Consider the following 14404-nt stretch of genomic DNA (forward strand, 5'->3'; position numbering starts at 1 on the left):
GAAGGCTTCAAACGCTACCAGCTGCGAGGACCCCGCCCACCGCGCCCCACCCACCCCCTGTCCGGGCCTCCCGAAGGAAACACTCCGCTGCGCCCAGCCCGTGTACTCCTGGCCCTTGCCCTGCCAACTGCCCCTGACTCTCACCGGCGCCCCCGCCCCCCCATCCCCTCGGCCCCACCATCCTTCTACAGGCCTAGGCCATCACTGGAGAGGCCAGTACATAACTTCCTCCTGCCTCAGAATCAAGCGCCGCAAGCCCCTTTCCGGACCCTCGCTGGCAGCCCCTGAACCGGAAGGCTGAGGCCTGGGACGGGAGCCCCTGGCTGGTTTGCCTTAAAGGACGGTTTGCATGTGTCCGCCGACCGCGAGGGGAGCCTGCGGACCTGAGAAGGGGGCTGGGTGGGGCGAGGTCATCCTGCGCACAAAATTCAGAGCGGCCATTTCTCACCAAATTAATTTGAGGCCTGGGTAGATAAAACGTCTTTCCAGGTAACGAAGAAGGAACTGAAAGAGACGTTCTCTGTTGCGTGCTATGGTGAACCGTAAACGCGTGGATGATCGAGCGCCCTGGGTGTCTGTCGCTGAAACCCTAAACTTCCCTCTCACTGATCAAGTTGGTGCCCTCTGGGAAGACCACAGGCGTGCTTCCCTGGGGTGAGCTCTGTAAGGGCCATCTGGGTCAGGTCCCTGGAAGAGGGTCTCCTGGCAGGAAGAAATCATTCTGTCAGGCAGATTGTGTTGATGACATTTAAGAGATTTGTGTTCTGACCAAATAATGATTCAGAATGTCCCTGTAGTCCCACTGCATGCCACAATCAGTCACTTTGTTAAAGATAGAGCTGGCCCTACACGGACTTACCAGCACCCATCCCCTCTCTATTCCTCTCCAGCCTGAGTGGGGGACTCTGCCCCAGTCTTTGAGATACCACATCTCTTGGCTTTCTCCATGACCCCTGCTGGGATACCCACCCCCCCACCCCCGCCTGCACATACACTGGCCATCCTCCTACGGGTATGCACTATTCTAGGCATTGGGCCACAGCCATGGATAAGACACCTGCCCTGCGTGAGGGGAGGCCAGCCTGGGTCAAGGGTCCTCTGCACTGCCACAAACCCCACCCCCATCCACAGCTCAAAGCAGTCCCTAGGCCTCTCCCCATGAGTGCTGAGTGCAGTCTCCCTAAGGGTTTCAGCGGTGCCCTGTGGCATTCCGGATGCAAAACTCAGCCCCTTAGCTGGTTTCCCACCCATCTGATGACTGTTCACTGAAAGCCTCGGGGGTACCTGGGTGGCTCAGTTGGTAAGCGACTGCCTTCGGCTTGGGTCATGATCCCAGAGTCCGGGGATCGAGTCTCGCATCAGGTTCCCAGTTCAGCAGGGAGCCTGCTTCTCCCTCTGACCCTCTCCCCTCTTATGCTGTTTCTCTCTCTCTCTCTCAAATAAATAAATAAAATCGTTTAAAAAAAAAAAAAGGAAAATTATTTCTAAAAAAAAAAAAAAAAAGGAAAGCCTCAGACTCTGCAGCCTTTACCATGTAGAAGTATGTTCCAGTATCCAGAGATTTATTTCTCTTCCCCAGAGCTGTGAATCCATGCTTTTCTTGCTAAATAGGATTCTGGCAGAGGTAGCTCATTGTATATATGAGGGTGGGTGGGGATCAAGTGTCAGATGGAAGGAACAGAATTTCAAAAGCAGAGTAGGGAAGATCAGATGAGAACAAGTAGATGGAGATGTGTCTGCGGAGTAAAGAGGTACAAGACTGAAAAGGTGGCTGGGGTTTCTGGTAAAGGTGGTAGACTGACTAATTTCTGGAGCCTCCTGAAACAACAGTAAGTTTGCTTGTTATAAGACAGAAATTGTCAAGGATGGGGAGAGCAAGGGAGGAAGTAACAACAACACAATTTTTGAAGCTACAATACTTAGCAGACCAGAGAAAATGAAATCCTGAAATGATAGCCAGGAACAAACCTTGGAATGTCCAGAAGGTTCATGAATGGATGGAACTAGGTACCTCTGGATGTGAGTGTGAATGAGAGGCTAACCTAAGAAGAAGCTGGAAAGCCTGGCTAAGAAGCACTGAATTGCCCAGATCCCCTCCCTAATTCTGTGCAGCCGTCCCTATCCTGACAAAAGACTGGATGGTTATTATCTAAAGAAAGTATAAGCGAGCATCTTGCACTGAGAGACACCAGGCATAATTGACAGCAGAGGTGCCATAAAAGGAATGGGGGGACTAAATGAACCTACAGATATTGGATGCTGAGACCAACCCCTGCCCCCTTTTTGGCATTTCAGATTGCAGGAGCCAGGAGACAAAGGGTCTTTTCTGGGGCATCAGGACGAGGCCAAGGGAAATACCTAAATTCTTTGGTATCTGTGGTTGCCCAACTAAGCGAGATCACCCAAAGGAAAGGCCGCTGTTAATGGGCCCCACCCATGTGTACAGGGCTTCTAATCAGTCTTTCACAGGCCGCCAAAGCTGACCTGGCATCTCAGGAAAGCCTTGTATCATGAAATCTAAAGCCCCCAATGGATTTTTTTTTTTTTAAGCAGCTTGGAAGAAACAGAGACTATACAGAGAGAAGTCCACGTCAACAAAACTACTAATAATGTCATCAGAGAAATTAAGATATTGCAACCCATGAAGGCATGACACATATAAAGAAACATTCAGAGAACAAACAAAGCTCTTGGAAATTTGAAATAAGATAGCAGAGAGGAAAAAACCAGTTGCGGAAATCCCTATGAAAGTAGAATAAGGGGTGCCTGGGTGGCTCAGTCAGTTGAGCATCTGACTCTTGATTTCTGCTCAGGTCATGATCTCAGGGTCCTGGGATCGGACCCTGCATCAGACTCCATGATCAGCATGGAGTCTGCTTGTCCCTCTCTCTCTGCTCCTCCCCCGCTTGTGCTCTCTCTCTAAAATAAATAAAACCCTAAAAAAAAAAAAAAAAAAAAAAAGTAGAGCAAAAAAGAATGCCAAAGATGGGAAATAGAGAAAAAAATTAGAGGACCATCCAGAAAGTCCATTGATCAAATAACAGGAACCCTGAATGAATGATCAGAGAAAACACAAGGGGTGGGCGGAGTCATCAATGAATTAATCCAAGAAAAGTCTCCACTACTGAAGAATGTGTGCTGAAAGGACCCACAGGGAGCCCAGCACATTGGGAAAAAATAGCCCTACCCTAAAGCAGATTGCTGTTGAAGCTTAGAATAATGGGGACAAAAAAATATCCTGACAATAGAAGCAGGTCACATCGAGATTGTCAGGAGTCAGAATGTCTGTGGGCTTCTCCACAGCAACAAGTAGAAGTTAGAAGGCAAAGAGCAAAGCCTTGGGAAACCTAAAGTAAAATTATTTTTCCCATCTTCTCCCAGACAAAGTACAAACCAAATATTTTTAGATGCACGAGGTCACAAAATTTACCTTCCATGCATCCTTTCTCAGGGTAGGAAGCTACCAGAGATAATGCTTCCAAAATGAAGAGTTACATCAACAAAGAGGGAGGCATGTGGTCCAGGAAGCACTCCACAGGGGGTGGTGGGGGCGAGGAGGGGTGGGCACAGAGGACGACCAGACAAACCTGGATGGAGCAGGTCAGAAGCTCTGGGAACACCGCTTCACAAGGTACGATAGATAGAATCCCTGTATCAGTCAGGAGAGTCTGGGCCATCCTGCAGAACAAACAACCTGCAGATCTCAAAGTTTTATTTCTGGCCATGCTATTAGTCCATAGTGAGGCACCCAGGGACCAGCAGGTTGATGGAGCAGCCTCTCTAGAACATGCTGGTCATCATGTCAGAGGGACAGTGAGAGCACTCACCCACGGGTGTCACTTGGGCCTTCTTTCCCACACGTAACATCTACTCCCCTCCCCCCCACACACAGTGGGCCTGCCCCACTTTCATGAGCCTTTCAAATCTGGATCTAGAGGCTAGGGACAGGGAAATCTGAGACCGAAGGATGACAGGGATTTGAGGCGAGGGGGACTGCAGTGTCCAGGACCTCTGTAGGAGGCTCAGTGGTCTCTTCATGTGTGTGGTTCATGTATAGCTGGCTCATACAGTTCTTTTTAGTCTAGAAACCTATGACCTAAAGAGGAGTTGCCTGTGCCCTCCACCCCCACCCCACTCCTAGCCCCAATGCAAAATCCCAACGCACAGTGGTAGAAAGGGACAGAATAACACAACAAACACCCTGATTCAGAAAGCAGAGGAGTGGGAGAGTCCCAGTAAACTGTGTCCATAGCAAACCTAAAATCCTGCTCGGCAGGTATTTTCCCCCACCCAGGAGTGAGGATATTCCTGGAATCATCCCAATCCTGCTGTCTGGGAAGGCCTGGCCAGTGCACAGTACTTTGGAGTCTTGCTTCACCCTTGGGGGTTCTTTCTTCATCGTTATCTTCCTTATCTGCACAGGTGGGGGTGGGCATTGGGAATACACCCTTCTTGGGAGCTGGGCAATTTCCAGCCCACTTCCATCTGTAGAAGGCTAATCGTAAATTCCAGCCACAAATTCTATTAGTCCTTGTACATAGTTTCTTTGGCATACTACTTCTCTCAAAAATTTAGTTAACTTCTCTTCTTTTTATTCTTAAATAATTATATTTTTAGAATATTTTCAACAGGACATTGATGTAAACATGAGGAAGACAATAAATATAGTCGATGCCTCTCATTTAAAAACAGGACAGCTGTGAGAGGCATTTTAGGTATGATTTCTTAAGATACATAGGCTCTAGAGCAAACAGTAAGTTTTTCCCATTTCAAGCCATATAAGAACGCAACAAAATTCAAATTTCAATGTTCATGGCTACTTGACTCTTGTGAAAATATTATAACCAAGGAAGAACTGTAAAATATTCTGCAATGACAATAAAAAAGTAACTATAGATGGTGTACTTATACAGCATAAGATATATATTTAAAGGTTTTTTTAATGCCTTCGAACTTGAGAACACCAAAGAGACAGAGGAACAGTATCAACTTGCAAAGTCACAGATCTGGAAATGTCATTTCTCCATGGTTTCACTAATGTGTGTGCATATTTTAATTTGTATTTCTTCCTTCTGTGTCCTCCTTATCTGTGGTGTGTCTCATGACTGTTCTGGAGAGTCCCTTGTGGTAGCTTTCCTCTGCGATTTAGACACCCCTAGTCAACACTTGCATACATTTGGTGGCCTGGCAGCTGAGGGTATAGCATTCTGACCCACATCAAAAGGCTGAACTTCGTTGATTTTTTTTTTAAAGATAAATTGTTCTCATTTTAAATATTACTAACTGATTAAATCAAAATGTAGTTAACTTCTTACCTAATCTGTTTGATTCCAGTTAGCTACATTGTCAATAGCCTCTTTCCAGTGCTTTTTTTTTAAAAAGATTTCTTTTCTTTTTTTAAAGATTTTATTTATTTATTTGAGAGAGAGAGAATGAGAGAGAGCACATGAGAGGGGGGAGGGTCAGAGGGAGAAGCAGACTCCCTGCCGAGCATGGAGCCTGATGCAGGACTCGATCCAGGGACTCCAGGATCATGACCTGAGCCAAAGGCAGTTGCTTAACCAACTGAGCCACCCAGGCGCCCCTTTCCAGTGCTTTTTGATACATGCTTTTCTCTCTCAACTTAACTGCAGTTTCCTTGAGCCTCCTGATCTTTGATGGTAGAGTAATACCCTTAAGTCTCTTTTCTCTGATTTTTCCAAGTTATCCCAGGTGACAATTTGCCAAATACTCTATCACTGGACACATGATGGCTATCCTTCCAGCCTCCACCATCAGTTTTCTCTTTGCCTTCATCAGCCCTGAAGCCAATGCAGCAAATCTTATTTCCTGTTGCAGCAACACCCCACACTGGTTACTACTCTCTATCAGTCAGGAGCAGCTAAGTTATGTTATAGTAACAGATGATTCCAAAAGTTCTGTGCCTTCAAATACCAAAACTTTAATTCTTCATCCATCGAGGATTGGCTGGGGACTGCTCTGGGGCATGATCACCTTCATCCCAGCACCCAGATCAATGGGGCAGCCATGCACTGGAACACGGACAGTCACTTCTGTTCATAATGGTCACAAGGGCTGCCCCACCCACAGGGAGCCAGGGGCAGCCCCATGAGGTTCCCAGAAGACAAGAGCTGAGCTACTGAGCGAAGTATTAATACTTCCCCCAAAACCTGTGACTTCCACAAAATGTGACTTCTGAGGATATATTTCTTTTTTAAGATTTTATTTATTCATGAGAGACAGAGAGAGAGAGAGAGAGGCAGAGGGAGAAGCAGGCTCCCAAGGAGCAGAGAGCCCGATGCGGGACTCGATCCCAGGACCCTGGGATCATGACCTGAGCTGAAGGCAGACGCTTAACCATCTGAGCCACCCAGGCGCCCGACTTCTGAGGATATTGAGAAAACTGGCAAAGAGTTTGGGGTTGAATTAATGGTAATTACATAGAAAACTAAGTAAACAAAAAAGAAAGCAATCAAGAGCTCCAAAGAAAACAAAAGGAGTCCATTGTAGTTGACCACTTGGCTCAGTTACAGAGGGTATTTTCACGAGAACACCGAACATGGAGCATTGATCTAATGAACTGTTCTATGTCACTCTAATGGGACCTTTTGAGGAGTGAACATGGGCAGAAGAGGCAAGAGGAAAGGAAGCTAAGTCCACATCTATATATGGGGAGGTAACCGCCAGCACCCCAAATGGAAAGCCCAAGAGGTAGCGATGTGATCATGCTGCGGCAGACAGAGTTCTAAGATGCCCCCAACATTCCAGTCCCCGTTCTACACATACCTCCTCCCACAGAGTCAGACGCTAATGCAGGTGTTTCTGCGAAGGCATTTAACAGATGTGATTAAGGCCCAAATCAGTTGACCTTAAGATGGGGAGGTTATCTGGTAGGCCTGACCCAATCACATGAGCCTGTTTATCTGGGTCTGGGGGTCAGATATGGGAGGTCAGAGAGATTGGAAGCATGAGAGGGATTTGAGGTGGGAGAGATTTTATGTTGCTGGCTTTGAAGATGGAGGAGAGGCTATATGGCAAAGAACATGGGTGGCTGAGACTGGCCTCCAGATGATACCTGGAACTGGGGACCTCAGCCCTACAACTGCAGAGAACAGACTTCAACCACAATCATGTGAGCTTGGTAGAGGGCCCTGGGCTCCAGAGAAGAATATGGCCTGGGTGATGCCTTGATTTTGGCCTCGTCAGAACCTGAGCAGAAAAGCCAGCTGGCCCATTCCTGGACTTCTGACCTACAGACCTGCCAGATCACAAATGGCTGTTTAAAGCTGCTAAAACTTGTGGTAATTTGTTACGCAATAGAAAACTCAAGCACGCGCTGTTTGAGTTATAGAAATAATCAGGGAAAAGAGGCAAGAAGGGTTGTCTCTGGGATGGGGGAAGGAAGGCAGGGAAGCTGAGGGATTGCTGTTTCATAACAAACCTTGCACCTTTAAGGTATCTGCATATATAACTTTGATGGAAGGACTAATCCTTCCATTAAATTATGGAAAGATGTGTCAGACTCTCCATGAAACCTTCCCTGGAGGGCCACTGGTCTTTGCATATTATGCCACTGTTAACCGACATGGTAGATAAAAATGTTCTCAAATCACAGTAGTGATTGTGATTCTTCCCTCTGCCTTTTCCAATTTCTGTAGAGTGAACGCTTGTGTCCCTCCCCATCAAATTCATAGGTTGAAACCTAACCCCTCATGTGAGGTGGGGCTTTAGGGAGGTGATTAGGTCATGAGGGTAGAGCCCCCATGAATGGGATAAGGGCCCTCATGGAAGAGACTCCAGAGAGCCCCTTTGCCCTTTCTGTGTTGTGAGGACCCAGCGCTTTGTGAGGTTCATATCTATGAACCAGAAAGTGGGTTCTCACAAGACACAGAATCTGTGGCACATTGATCTAGGACTTTCCAGCCTCCAGCACTGTGAGAAATAAATGTCTGTTGTTTATAAGCCACCCAGGCTGTGGTATTCAGTGATAGCAGCCCAGATGGACTAAGACAGCAACAAAATCTATCTCCACTTTCTATAGCAGTGACTGACCCCATTCCCCACCCACCTGTGCAGTTATATGTGGCCAGGTGACCCAGTTCTGAGTGAGGGAATATGAGTGGAGGGGCTGTGGGCTGCTTATGCCCTAGGGCTTTTAAGAGAGTGGGTTTCTAACCTGTGTGTTCTCTTTCCCCTTCTGCCAACTGGATGATTATGACAACAAAGCCCTCAGGGATGATGGAGCCACCAAATAGAAGAGACAGGGACCCAGAAATCTGGCCAACAGTGCTCTCCTGGATGGTCACTGTATTTGAGCCAGAGCAATTCAGGGCCTAACTGTTACTGGGGCTTACCTTGCCTTAACTAATGTAAAAGCACAAGTGAGAGGAAAGGATGGGAGAAAAACAAGCAAATGAGATACATGTAGAAGGGGCTCGGTGCCAGGCAAAGTGAGGGATGTGCTTTGTTCTACAGTGTTATTCTCTACGGTTGGCTTCTTCGTGGCAGCCAGGCTGTGGGGTGCCCACTCTGGGCATCGTCCTCCCTACTTCTCTTTCCCAGGGTGGTTACTGCCTCTAAATCCTGCAGCCATGGCCCAGAGCTGGGCTGAGGGTGGCTGGGATTTATCCAGGACCATCCAGTGATGTCCTGATGCTCGGGCCCCCCACTCACAGAAGGCAAGTAGTGTCCTCTTCATCCAGCCCAGTCCAGGGGTCACTCGCAGGCTCCTGTCTCCTGACTTAGTCACAGTATCATAAAGAATTACTCGCTCCAGGAGGACTTTGACCCTGAGCCTTTGCAGCCCTCAAGTCTGACCATTTCAGAGTTGGATGGTTGGATGAAAAACTTCTGACCCAAACCTCATCACAGTCACTGATGGCTTGATGAGTGAAAAGGAGAATAAGCCATTCTCTGTTGTATGACATGGGGGTGGGGTAGAAAACTGTTTTCATGTCCCATCTCCCAGTGGTCCTGGAGTACAAAATAATTCATCAGGTCCTAAATGATGAAAGCCGGCTTCACATCTGGTGCACACTTACAAGGCAAAAGATTAAAACCAGAAATGCTTCTGAGACCAGCCATCGAAAGACCGAAGAGATATTTACAGTGTCTGCAACAAATGTAGGAGGAAAGCATGTTAAAATGATGGATGGTCCCTTCCAGGCTTGCTGGAGCAGATGGCTCTCACTCCTAAACTGACATGGGATCCCGCCTTCCTTACTGATAATCTGGGAGGATCTCTGGTTGCCATGATAATCGCCTGTTCTGTGTGTCCCCTCCCGGTCTCACCCCTTGGTCATCTGCTGTTCGTAATTTGTGATCCTTTCCCTGGGTGGGTGTTCAGGGTCAGATGCTGCATTTCATCCTTTTGACACAACTCGGAGATTCCTGCCAAGCCCCGGTCAGTACCGATAAGCCCCAACCTTTGGGAACACTTCAGAACTCCCCTGACACATGGACATGCTCCAAGGAAGGTGCCATTCCTTCCCATTTTATGGGTGAGAAAACTGAGCCTCAGTTGGCTTGAGAGACTTCCCCCCACCCACCCCCCCACCCACCCCCACCCCCGCCCCAGCCACACATACCAAGATTCAGAGCCCAGAGCATCAGCCTGGAGTTCTTTCACCTCATGTTGGTGTCCCCACCCCCAGCCTATGGGAAGCTAGCTAATTAATGTGGGGATTTATCAAATCAATTAAATTAGAGCAAGGCTGGTCCATTCTGAGCTCTCATGGAAATCCTGTCTAATGAGTATTCCCATTAATGGGATTGGGAGGATTTGCAATAGACAATATAGGATAAGGCTGTCTTTAATTCTTGGCTGTTTGCATGCAGGACTTAGGTGAAGAACAGGAAGGGTGGTGAGGTTTAGCTGATAGTATACAAATGAAGCAGGATTCTTTTATGCTAGTACTCCAGATGATATGGCTTAGGCATCATTAAATCCCAGAAATGGGGGCCGGAGACAATCTGCTGGGTCATGCCCACCTGATTCATGGTCAGGTGAGCTCTTGGGGCACATAGGGTCTGTTGTCTCCTCTGGGGGGAGGGGGGAAGAACATTCATCCATCCTCCACACCTGCCATATGTTCAGTTGGTTTTCTGGGCTTTGGGTTTCCTCCATAGGATAGTAAATCAAGAGAGTCAGTAGCTATTATACCTGGTTTTAGAGTTAAATTAGTTGATTTAAAATATCTTCAAAATGTAGTCTGAGTTGATTCTGTGTGAGCCTCTTTGAACTGGAGCTTCCTGATTTGGTATTTGGTATGAAACTTCTTTCACAGGTAAAACAGATAGCTGTACAACCAGGGCTATTGACATTTCAGGAAAAAAGAAATGTTCCCCCCTCCCTCCCAGCACCCCCCACCCCGCCCCCCGCCAGGAAAAGGAGAGGAGAAGTTGAAAATGAATTAGTTTAATCTCATTACAGGTAACTTGAGAGCAGCCAAGAGGCTGCCATCTCTGATCAGAAATCATTTCCTGGAAGTCCAGAAATAGTTTCCACTGGAAACTGCTGATTAAGCCCCTTTGAGTGGTCTGCCTTGGGTCTGGTGGGTGACCATGAGGTAGGCCCCCCAAAGGCTCCTCTCCCAGTGCAGGAGGATGCCCCTGGGTCTGGGCCAGCCCTGGGGTCAGGTACTGGACAATCGTCCACTCCACTTCCCCTCTGTGTCCAGTACCTCAGCTGTACAGCCCCTCAGGAAGCAGGTGCCCAGGGAATGGGACAATTCCTCATCCACATTCTGTTGTCGCCTTGAAGTCCCCCTTTAATGTCATGGTGAGGCAGGAACTCTTGGACTGAGAAGTCTGGACTCGAGCACTGCAGACCAGACTCCCAGGATGGCCAAGAGTGGGAGGGGCAGGTGAGCAGCCCACTTGCAGACCCATTCGGGAGGGGCACACACTCTTCTAACCACCGCACCTCCACCACGTGCTGGTGACACAGAGGTCCAGTGCTGCAGGAGCTGCCCCTGCCCTTGGGGAGGCCTGCAGTGCCAGCCAGGAGGGACCAGGGATGCCCTGGGCCTCCAGGACACTGCCAAGCTAAGGGGAGCCGGCACTTGAAAGCAGACATTGTTGCAATATCACAAGGCAGTTTTAAACATTGTTGCAACATTGTTGCAGCTTTTTAAAAAATGGCCTCAAAGTTTTTGACACCTCTCCCATTGGATCTGGACAGCTCTTGACTGCTTTAACCCATTGAGTACAGTAGAAGGGAAGGTTTGTGACTTCTTGAGCCTCCATTCCTTCCCCCCAGCTCCCACCTGGCTCTCTTGGAGGGTACTTTCATTCTCTCCCTCTTGGAGCCCTGAGCGTCCGTATAAGAAACCCAGCTGCCCTGACCTGGTGGCTGATCCCCACCACAGCGCCAGGCATGTCAGTGAAGAAGCATCTTGGCAGTCGACCCTCAGGTCCTCCAGCCTTCCAGACCTCCCAGCCGAGGCCCCAAACACTGGTGAAGCAGAAAGAAACCATCCCTTCCAGGACCCGTCAAGATTCTTAGCCCACAAATCAATGGTTGTTGCTTTAGAGCATTGTGTTGGAGGTTGTTCGTCACACAGCAATAGCAACTGGAAGAAACATGGTTTCTTTAAACCAAGAAATGACTGGCCTAGTGCTCAGAGAAAAATGATCTCTTTCAGTCCTGGGAAGGGGGAAACCAATGATGGTAGCCTTTCGTTGACATCTGGACTCTATGGGTGAGCTAAAGGATTTTCAAGGGGACTTATCCTGTGTTTGACTGAGGGACTCACTTGAGACTCCCCTGGCGCTCACAGCTGCCTGGTAGGTGCACTCAGGGACACCAAGTGGTGAGCTCTCTGCCTCCTCAGAGCCTCCTCTGACAAGAGGGGTGAATGTTCAGCTCCATGCCATGCATCTGGCACACGACCCATTTAGGGTCCTTGCAGCCCAGCCTCCTCCTCAGGAGAATGACTGGGACTCTGGCCATCCTAGGCCTGGCCCCTCTGACACATTCTCCAAAATTCCATGTTTCCATAACTTCCTTATTCATTATTTAATTCCATTACTTAATTTGAAAAACACTGAAGAGCTGATGATTGCTATTTTCTCCAGGAAAAGAACCATTTCTTTGCTCTTCTGCCAACTCACGCATGTACAGACCGTTTTTCTCCCTATTTACTTGTGACAGCCATTGCTAATTATTTACTGTGTCAACCAGCTCTTGCTGCATAACAAGGTAGCCCCAATCTTAGTGGCTCAAAATAACAATAAACATTTACTATGACTCACAGTTTCTGTGGATTTGGGAAGGGCTAAGCTGGGGGCTTCTGGCTTGGGGTCTCGTGGGATTGCAGTCATGACATTGGGACTGCAGTCATCCGAAGACGTGACAGGGGCTGGAGAATGAGACTCACAGTGATTTCCCAACATGGCTGGCAGGTCAGTAACAGTTGCTTGTGGGAAGCCTCCATTCCTTTCCACTCGGTCCTTTCCATGGGGCTGCTGGAGTGTCCTTACAACATGGTGGCTGACTTCCCTGACCCAGAGTGAGAGATCTAGAGAGAGAGCCAAGCGACAGCTATCCTTTTTTCTGATGTCACTTCTGCCACATTCAAATCATTGGCTCTTCAGTGACTTGCTAAGTCTGGCCCAGATTCAAAGGGGGTAGGCATAGGGGGCAGTGGAGATTAAGCTCTACCTTTTGAAGTGAGAAATGTCCAAAAATTTGGGGACATATTTGAAAACTACCATACTTACCCATTATTCAGTGTCCATTATCCCCTTCATCCTGCAATTTTATGCTAAGCAGCAAGATGCCTGGCTAAAAGACTACATTTCTAAGCCTCCCCCAAAGCAGATGAAGATTAGTGAGATGGATGTAGAAGTTGTTGGGTGAGATTTGCCAAAAGCTTTGTAAGAATGGGAAGAAACAGCTGGCATTTGCCCTATCCCTCTTCCTCTTGCTGACTGCTCCGGATGCAGATGTGATAGTTCGTGCTCCAGCAGCCATTTTGTGACTATGAGGCAGCCCCAAAGCTGAAGGCATATGCTACAAATCAAAGAGAAAACTGAATGGAGCCTGTGTCCCTAGTGACATCATGGAACGTCCCATAATTTACTTGAATTTTCTAACACTGAACTTCTTTTACAGGGAAGGGTACTAGCAGTTCTTGATATTTATACCAGGTTTACTAACAGAGGAACACAGATCCTAACTGATAAATTCATATTGTTCTTTCTTCAAACCTGGCTTGCACAGGACTCATCATTGTATTTCTGGGCCCTCTTCCTACATGATGTTCTTCTGCAAATGGGGTGGTCTGCTTGGTGTTTGTAAGTTAAGTTCCTGAGTGAACTTATTGATTCAGATCATCACAATAATCCATTTGGACACAGCCTCTCATGTCAGACTAAGTCATAGGCCACCTAAGGATGGGGAACTTTGGGGTCTAGGCCCACTCCTGATCCAGTCACCTGCGGCCTCTGGGGATAGGTAACATGATGTGGTTTCTGCCTGGGGAAGAGGGTAAGCGGGGAGTGGTTGTGCTCCACTGTGGGAGAGAGAGGCTGCCGGAGGGGAGCACTGAGTCTGTCATCATATGAGAGGTCCAGGTCTGCCCCAGCAGGACCCTCGGGTCATTCAACAAACCAGGTCACCTTCATCACATACAGCTCCTCTGATTTCTGAAGCCCATTTCCCAGGGGGTATTTCAGCTCTTCCCACCCGGTCAACCAGAGCACGTATCTCCTGCTCAGCCGTCCTGGAGCACCAGAACTACAGTCAGGAGTCCTGGATTCACGTCTCTACCCCACCATCCCTTTGTGAAACTCATTTGAAATAGAAGTTACTATTGCTCCCTAAAAACCACCCAAAACTTAGTGGCTTGAAATAACCATTGTAGTCCATTTCGTTCACAACTCTGCAACTTGGGCAAGACTTAGAGAGGTTGGCTCCTCTCTGCTCCACTCAGGGTCAGCGGGGGCGTCTCCACTGTCTCAGAAGAGCCCACTTCCAAGATGGCTCCCCCACATGGCTGGTAAATTCGTCCTGGTGGTCCACTGGGGGCTCAGCCTTGGCTTGGGTTTGGGGCCTTGATTCCTCTGCAAGCTGGCCTCTCTATAGGCTGTTGGGGCTTGCTCCCAGTATGGTGGGCTGACTTCCAAGAGCCAGCGTCCCAAGGGATGGAAGGGAAAGTGCATTTTTATGACCTGGCATCCAGAAGTCACTCAGCAACACTTCCCACCAGAATCTGTGGACTGGGGCTGTCAAAAGGCCCACCCAGATTCAAGAGGAGGAGACATGGACTCCACTTCTTGATGGGGAAGTAGCAAGGTTCTAGCAGAGCATGGGGAATGGGAGAGATTACCGTGGCATTCTTTAGGAAGTACAACCCTCCACGGAGAGTAAGTGTGCCTGAGGCCCTTCGTTGCTAAAGTT

The sequence above is a fragment of the Mirounga leonina genome, unplaced genomic scaffold (assembly GCF_011800145.1).
Source record: "Mirounga leonina isolate KUSES-001 unplaced genomic scaffold, KU_Mleo_1.0 Mir_178, whole genome shotgun sequence".
Classification (NCBI taxonomy): Eukaryota; Metazoa; Chordata; class Mammalia; order Carnivora; family Phocidae; genus Mirounga; species Mirounga leonina.